This window comes from Sapajus apella, unplaced genomic scaffold (genome assembly GCF_009761245.1).
Source record: "Sapajus apella isolate SASKATOON/1434 unplaced genomic scaffold, GSC_monkey_1.0 scaffold4, whole genome shotgun sequence".
NCBI classification, from domain to species: Eukaryota; Metazoa; Chordata; class Mammalia; order Primates; family Cebidae; genus Sapajus; species Sapajus apella.
Window position 1 is genome coordinate 15,154,121 of NW_022436944.1, and position 9,184 is coordinate 15,163,304.

The following is a 9,184-nucleotide window of genomic DNA, read 5'->3' on the forward strand; positions in this document are numbered from 1 at the left end:
ATTTTTCTGTTTCACATCTGAGACTAATCTTTTTTTTTTAACTTATTTTATTTTTTTTTATTTAAAAAAAATTGAATCACATAATCCACCTTTTTAGAATCTTATAGTAGAACCCATCAAGTTGGTGTGAAAATAGAAAGGCCAAGTGCCTGGCAGGCCTGAACAAGAAACATGGACAAAGGCGGAAGAAAACACACTGTTTTCCAAATGTTTTCATCTCTCCACAAAGCTGTCTGCAGTAACGTTATACTGTAGCAAGAATTACTATCAAACTCCACTCATCGGGCCAGAGAACCCTCACGGTGTTAGCGAAAAACTTGCCTCTCATCAGGCACACCACCTACACTTGCGAGTTCATCAGCCAGTCGGTAGCCTCAACTCCAAGCTCTAACAATGAGCAGAGACGAATCTCATAGTCATCTTTTTAAGACTTTTAACATCATAAATATAATATAATATGAGATCGTTTTTATGTAATAGACACTCTAGATACCATTTTCACCAGGAACGTATTTTAAAACACTATTACCCACTATTTCCTTGAATTTTTTTTCTTAGAATATTTTAGCTCTCACTAATACTTTGTTTTTTTTTTGATAAACATGTGACTTGGACATTTTCTTACAACAGACAGATGGGTGTGTTCTGTGGGTATTATTTCTCAAATGAAGAAAATGTTCCTCTTTACCAGCATCTGGGTAAGATTTGGATTTCTGTCACAGATTCAAAATATAGACAGAAGTATCATCTCTCTCCAACATAAGGTAACTCTGCAAGTAATCTTTTTCTATTTCATTTTTTTTCTTATGCCAAGCTTTGAAATCACAAATGAAGTATGGGTTCAGAAAAGCCCCTATATTATTAGTATTAGTATTTGGACATAGCTATTCATCATTAATTTTTATTGGATATCTCCAATCATACTACCCAGAGAGCCAGTTTTCAAGACTGTGGTAGCATAAATACCTTTTATATATAAGTAAAACACTGATGAACAGACTGAAAACATTTTTTTTTAAATAGATATGAGGTCTCACTATGTTGCCCATGTTGGTCTTAAGCTCCTGAATTCCAGAGATCTGCCCACCTTGGCCTCCCAAAGTGCTGGAATTATAGGCATGCACCACAGCACTCAGCCTGATGAATATACTTTTAAATGTATATAGAAATAAGAATATTTTATTCATCTGTACATGTAACTTAACTATACAAATCCTGCCCAAATGAATTATGACATTTGGCTGGCAAGCGTATGACTACATACTCAATGGTATAGACATAGAGTAAGATAATTCAAGGAAAAATGTCTGCCATTTCTACAAGACAATTTATCTTAATTGACACAAAGATTTTAAATGATTCTTACTCTGCCAAGTAATCATATACAAGGTGGAAAAAATTAGCCTTTTATTGTTTGCTGGAGACAATTACAGGAAGAGACTATAAAATTTCATTGAAGGATTATTTATGCACTATGGCATCCCTTTCTACAACACTTATCACCTAATGACCATGGATCAATACCCACAAATACAGTAAGACCAATTTTTTTTTTTTTTTTAGAAGGAGTCTCGCTCTACCACTCAGGCTGGAGTGCAGTGGCGCGATCTTGGCTCACTGCAACCTCTGCCTCCCAAGCTCAAGCAATTCTCCTGCCTCAGCCTCCTGAGTAGCTGGGACTACAGGTGCATGCCACCACGCCCAGCTTATTTTTGTATTTTTAGTAGAGACAGGGTTTCACTGTGTTAGCCAGCATGATCTCGATCTCTTGACCTCATGATCCGCCAACCTTGGCCTCTCAAAGTGCTGGGATTACAGCATAAGCCACCACGCCCAGCCATTAAGACCTGTTTTTAAAGGTTTTCAGCTTAACTGTTTTATTTCTTAATACATTTTTATATACAACATGCAGTTTCTAAGAGCTCCAACTGCTTCAGCATCTTTGCGTTTGTGTTTCCTCAGTCTGGGGTACTCTCTTTTCAGCTCTTCCGATAACTGGTCTCCTTTCATCAACTAAGATGTTACCACTTCAGAGGGGCCATATCAACCTCTGTCTATGTCAACAGCATTCCTTCTTCCTGAACCATGTAGCCAGGAGTTAATATAGAAGGCATATCTGTAGGCCAAATCTGATCCTCTGTTTTTATATAGCTTATGAGTTAGGAATGCTTTTAACCTTTTCAAAAACTATGGTTAAAATAAGTAATATTTAATGATGTAAAAATTGTAAGAAATTCAAATTTTAGTGTCAATAAATAAACTTTTATTAGAACATAGTCATGCCTATTCATGTATATTAGCTCTATGGCTTTCAGGTTTCTTCAGTAGAGTGGAGTTGTGGCAACAAAGATACAACAGTCCACATACAGTCTATGTGGCCCTTCCCAGGAAACATTTGTCACCTGCTGCTATAGCCTATTTTACACAATATATCTTGCTTGACTGCACTTATCAAATATGTAATTATGTTTGTTTTTTGTTTGTTTGCTCAAAATAGAGTCTTACTCTTTCACCCAAGCTGGAGTGCAGTGGCACAATCTCAGCTCACTGCAACCTCTAGCTCCCAGGCTCAAGTGATTCTCATACCTCAGTCTCCCAAGTAGCCAGCACTACAGGCACATGCCACTATGCCTGGATAATTTTTGTATTTGTAGTAGAGACAGATTTTTGCCATATTGGCCAGGCTAGTCTTGAACTCCTAACATCAGGTGATTCACCCAAAGTGCTGGGATTACAGGCATGAGCCACCATGCCTTGCCTGTAATTATGCTTTTTATTTATTAATTTGCTTACTCCCCTATATGCCTAATGAGGACAGGGACATTGTATGTATACCCAGTGTCCAGATCAGTAAATATCTGAATGTACTAAGAGGAGGTTATAAAATATTTGTTAAATGACTATAAAAAAAATATTGGACAACAGCCAGTGGGATGAAGCCCCTTACCTTGTTTCTATATCCCTATTTATAGGTGAGGCAGGATGAGGGAAACCCATCTCTTATTATAATTGATAGCAACAACTCACAAGAGTATAAACTACACACAGAAGGCATTTCAACAAAACAGGATCATCATTACTTAAGGACATTAATTTTTACTTGAGCTCTCTAATGTTTGGACGGCTCTATCTAGCTTTCAAAACATGATGATGCTAGGCCCATACAGAAGTTGGGTGATTCCACTGTGGTTTTACTGCATATGCAAGCTCCCAGGGAAGAGTGGATATCTGCGAGTTCCGTGCCCACAAAAGTTCTTTCCCCTCTAGTGATGCTTTTCTTTCCCTCCCTCCCTCCCTTCTTTCCTTCTTTCCTTCCTCCTTCTTTTCTCCCCTCCCCTCCCCCCTTTCCCCCTCCTCTCCCCCCTCCCCTCCCCTTGCCTCCCCTCTCCTCGCCCCCCGCCCCCCCTCGCCCCACCCCACCCCGCCCCGCCTCTCCTCTCCTCTCCTCTCCTCTCTTGTTCTTTGAGTCTTACTCTGTTGCCCAGGCTGGAGTACAGTGGCATGATCTTGGCTCATTGCAACCTCCACTTTCCAGGTTCAAGTGGTTCTCCTGCCTCAGCCTTCAGAGTAGCTGGGACTACAAGCAGGCACCACCACACCTGGCTAATTTTGTATTTTCAGTAGAGTTGGGGTTTCAAAATGTAGGACAGGCTTGTCTCAAACTCCTAACCTCGGGTGATCCACTCACCTCAGCTTTCCAAAGTGCTGGGATTACAGGTGTGAGCCACCGTGCCCAGCCAATGCTCTTCATTGATTATAGTCTTCTGCTCACTTAGAGGCTTGACTCCACACTTTCTTTATTATTTACAGTTAATCTGTCTCCCAGCAATGCCAGTGGTCTTGAGTTTTTACCCAGTAGCAATTGAACACTAGGAATTATCTATAGTAAACAGTACATATATGCACCTTTTAGCTTGGATTAAGATTCAAGAGATTTCCTACATAGATCTAGGTTTCCAAAGCCCATTTTCTTTCCATTTCAAATGGAGGTAAGCTGTCACGCTTGATAATGAGAATGTGCTCAGGTGCCTTTCAGTGCCCTACACTCAGAGTACCACTGACTTGTTCTGTTTTAAACTACAAAGTTCCAGAAAGAAGAGTGACCTTGATGTCAAGGGAAATTACCATTCCAGAATACAGCACAGTTTCAGCATCACAACTAAGAGTCACCATTTTGCAAGGCAATTCCATGAAGAGAAAAATTATGTTCTCATTCAAATAATGAGATAAATATAGAGTTTACCCTGCTTTGGTGAGACCTGGCTATTCGGTTATAGTCTTTAGTCTGGAGCTGAGATGGGAAGCAGGTCATACTGTAAATCGATAAATAAATATAAAAAAAGAGAGAGAATCTAATAAACCTAAGTAATTTATTCATTAAGACATGTAGAATAGGCTGGGTTTGATGGCTCATGCCTGTAATCCCAGCACTTTGGGAGGCCCAGGCAGTTGGGCCACCTGAGGTCAGGAGTTCAAGACCAGCCTGACCAAAATGGTGAAACACTGTCTCTACTAAAAATACAAAAATTTGCCAGGATGGTGGCAGGCACCTGTAATCCCAGCTACTTGGGAGACTGAGGTAGAAGAATTGCCTGAACCCAGGAGATGGAGGTTGCAGTGAGCCAAGATTGTGCCCCTGCACTCCAGCCTGGGTGACAGAGCAAGACTCCGATTAAAAAAAAAAAAAAAAAAATGTGGAATATTAGTGACCTGCCTAGTGCTTAGATGACTCATTGGCCATGGTTTAATAAATGCCCTGTGGCTTCTACTGATCTTTGCTGCATGTTCCTAAGACCATATTTGCTTTCTCTGTGCACAGCAGCATCTGAATACAAAGGGGGCATGTCTGTCTCCAACGTTCAGTGGAGAAGGGGTTCACCAATAGTCTCTCCAAAAAGGTGTCTTGTTATAAATAGAAATAGTCTTTAGGGCCTTGAAAGTGAATTTCATGTGTACATATAATAGACACTAGACCATCCCAAAATATCCATGTTTTATAAAAGAAATCTGGCCAGTCATTTTTCAATGATGAGTAACTAAGAAAATATTTGATTTATTTAAATATATTGTATGACCTTAGAATTTTATAGCCTAAAGCTCATAAAAAAGACATGTATGTGCACTCAGGGGTAGGGTGATTCACTTCACTTTAGCAGAATGTGTACGACTTGTGAGATGTACAGTACTGAGAACTCTGGGTTTGATTTTAGGGAAGGCTATGACTTCCTGTTTAGATGCTGGATGTTTTCTCTTGATAGACAGACAGTGTAAATCATTTTTTCTCTTTTTCTTTAGCCTCCAGGAGATAAATTCAAAACTTCCATTTTAGTTCAAATTATTAGTTGTTTAAAACACAAAGGGCTGTCTTTTTTTTTTGGAGATTGAGTCTCGCTCTGTCACCCAGACTGGAGTGCAATGGCATGATGGTGGCTCACTGCAACTTCCTCCTTATGGGTTCAAGTGATTTTCCTGCATCAGCCTCCCAAGTAGCTGGGATTACAGGCACCTGCCACCACGCCCAGCTAATTTTTGCATTTTATTAGAGACGGGGTTTCACCATGTTGGCCATGCTGGTGTCGAATTCCTGACCTCAAGTGATCCACCTGCCTTAGTCTCCCAAAGTGCTGGTATTACAGGCATGAGCCACTGTGCCCGGCCGAAGGGCTGCCTACCAATGCATTTTAACATTTCCCCTTGAGTATCCTGGACAGCGTACAGATTACTTCACCTCACTGGGCCTCAGAATTCTTATCAGTACAGTAAAAGCATCAGGAAACATCCATACTTTCCAAATTACTTTGGAGCAGCACTCAAAGGGCCTCCTCTAGCAGGAGGGGCTTCAGGCTGAAGGTGGGCTTCAGGGTGGACTGAGGACTGAAGTGGACTGCTGATGCTTTCCCTCCAATTCAAAAGCAATGACAACACCATTTTAGTTACTTTGTACCCTAAGAAAAGAATTCTCTGAAAAAAAATGTTAGTAGAGTATAAGAAATCTTCTGCCTCATAATTTCTGAGGCCTTTTTCAGCTTTATAAAGTTTTAGGCACTAAGATTAGAATTTAAAAACTGTAATTATGATTTAGGTTCTTCCACTAACTTGCTGTGTAACGTAGGCACGTCACTCCTCCTCTTCAGGCCTTCAATTTTTTTCATCTATAAGTTTAGAGAGTTGAATGCAGTGATTTTGAAGGTTGCTTCTGCCTTAAAATGCTTTCTTTAGTCTCCTCATCCTACTTTCCCAGGTATCTGCACACAGCGGCCTCAGGCAGAGGGATAAATGGGACTTAGAGAGAGGAAGATTACACTGCTTCCTCCTTTGTTTGTTTTTTTTTTTTTTTTTTCTTTCTGTTGTTTGATGTTATGACTGAATCCATTTCAAGAAAAGTAAATAAAAGAAAGGATAAGTGAAGGAGTGGATAAGCAGAGACATAACATTTAAATATGGCATCATTGTGAAACTGTTTTATTTGCTCCAGGAAAGGTTCATGAAAATAACCTGTGAGGTTCTGACAAAGGACTGAGTCAGACTAAGATTACCTCACAACATTGCAATCTTACTTGTTTATAGCCAAACTGACTGCTGACCTGACAGAACACGTTGGGGATTTTCCTCCCTGCCAGTTTCCGCCATGGTAATGCCAAGTCATGCTTTCCCTAACCACTGGTTTCTGGAACACACTGCGCTTTGTGTCATAGGAAATGGGCAGGGTAGTTTCACCCACTGGGGTTCTTTACGGCGGTTTCTGAGTCCTATACACTGTATCCTTGGGCAACATTCTCATAAAGTATGATATGGTATCAAAATGTTATCCTAAATCATGTGCATACCTTCACTCCCTTGCAATTCCATGTATTCTATTCCCATCATCACAAGGAGGGGAATATTTTGGCCCCAGATAAAGGTTACCAAAGGAACTCTACTGACTCAAGTGTTCTCTTAAAAGCCCTAAAGGTTCTTAAGGGTATGTGCTAGTATGTACTGGCCAAGGAAAGAAGTCATGCTTTAGAAGGGAGGTCTGTAGCCATTACCCATATTGGTTATTACCTGGTCTACTCACATTCCACACCCACTGGCATTTGGTTAGATTTCAGGCCTCTGAAGTTCTTTCCAAAGATATTTAGTCCCCTGCTTCTCCAATCACTTCCTGTTTACACTGGTATCTGTCTCTAGAATACTTTTCTTTTAAGAATTTTTTAGACTAGCTTATGCCTGTAATCGTAACACTTTGTAAGGCCAAGGTGGGTGGATCACCTGAGATCAGTAGTTCAGACCAGCCTGGCCAACATGGTGAAACCTCGTCTCTACAAAAATACAAACATTAGCCAGGTATGGTGGCAGGCACCTGTAATTCTGGCTGCTTTGGGGACTGAGGCAGGAGAATCTTTTTTTTTTTTTGCCAAGATGGAATCTTGCTCTTTCACACAGGATGGAGTGCAGTGGCTCGATCTTAGCTCACTGCAACCTATGCCTCCCAGGTTCAAGCAATTCTGTTGCCTGAGCCTCCCGAATAGCCAACACACCTGCCTAATTTTTACATGTTTAATAGAGATGGGGTTTTACCATGTTGGCCAGGCTGATCTTGAACTCCTGACCTTGTGATCTGCTTACCTTGGCCTTCCAAAGTGCTGGGATTACAGGTGTGAGCCACCACGCCTGGCCAATGAGAATCTCTTGAACCCAGGAGGCCGAGGTTGCAGTGAGCCGAGACTGTGTCCAGCCTGGGTGATGAGAGTGAAACTCTTTCTCAAAAAAAAAAAAAAAAAAAAAGAACAAAAAAAAGAATTTCTTAACTTATATACATTTCCTGCCTTTCCTGAACCTTCGGCATACTCTTTTGCATATGACTTTACCTCCACTTTCTTTTCTTTTTTTTTTTTTTTGAGATGGAGTTTAGCTCTTGTTGCCCAGGCTGGAGTGCAATGGCACAATGTTGGGCTCACTGCAACCTCCACCTTTCAGGTTCAAGTGATTCTCCTGCCTCAACTTCCTGAGTAGCTGGGATAACAGGCGTACGCCACCACACCTGGCTAATCTTAAATTTTTAGTAGAGACAGGGTTACTCCATGTTGGTCAGGCTGGTTTCAAACTCCTGACCTCAGTTGATTCACCCACCTTGGCCTCCCAAAGTGCTGGGATTACAGACATGAGCCACCATGCCTGGCCTTCACCTCTACGTTCTTACCACCTGGAGTAATAGGAAGTGAGCATTTGTTACATGACATCAAATCTCATCACTCTTCTGTTAGTTCCTCAATCACACAACAGAATCCTTTCATAATATTGGTAAAAGACTATTACAGTCACATATTCTTCCCATGGCAAATGGGAAAGGGGTCCTTTTCATAGGCATCAGGTATTTGGGCATTAACTACGGAGGTGGCCTCCAGGAGAGATGTAGTTCAATGGAGCTTGTAAACATTAATCACCAAGTCAAAATAAAAAAGGAATAATTTATTCCTCCTATATACACAGACTCCAGATGGTCATGTTAATAAGCCTTTGTGACAATTTATCTCCCTCAAGGTTGTTCTTGAAGATATTCATTTAACCTACTTATTCAACTAATTTCAGCCTAGTGGTTTAACCAAGGGGCTCACTGAACCTAGTTTTAATTTGTCTTATTTTTTAATTTTTTCAAAAGAAATAGTTTTTCTGTTCATAACTTCATTAGGACTACTTTTAATTTTAAAAGAGAAAATTATCAGGTTTTATCTGCAAACTTTTACTCTCTTAAAATCACTGAAAATTTTAATTATAGATTTTGTTTTTTTGAGGTAGAGGCTCACTTGTTGCCCAGGCTGGGCTCACTGCAACCTCTGCTTCCAGGTTCAAGCAATTCTCACATTCAGCCTCCCGAGCAGCTGAGATTACAGATGTGCATCACCACGCATGGCTATTTTTTTGTATTTTTAGTAGATACAGGGTTTCACCATGTTGGCCAGGCTCGTTTTGAACTCCTGGCCTCAAGTGATCCACCTACCTTGGCCTCCCAAAGTACTGGGATTACAGGCATGAGCCACTGCTACCAGCCCTAATTGTAGAAATTACATCTACTATGTAACATCAACCTGACTTGAAGTATTTCTAGAAAATTACAAGAATAAATTTTGAAGTTAGAGAGTTCTGTGAGAAACAATGAGAAGGAATCAAGTTGCCCATATATATATATATATATAAAATATAT

General features: G+C 40.5%; 1 non-coding gene across 1 annotated transcript; it reads right to left on the reverse strand.

The window, feature by feature from the left end:
* Window positions 1–247: 247 nt before the first annotated feature.
* LOC116544930 lies at window positions 248–402 on the reverse strand. Its single transcript, XR_004266107.1, has one exon. It is a non-coding gene; the product is annotated as a small nucleolar RNA SNORA62/SNORA6 family (small nucleolar RNA).
* Between the last annotated feature and the right edge of the window lie 8,782 nt (window positions 403–9,184).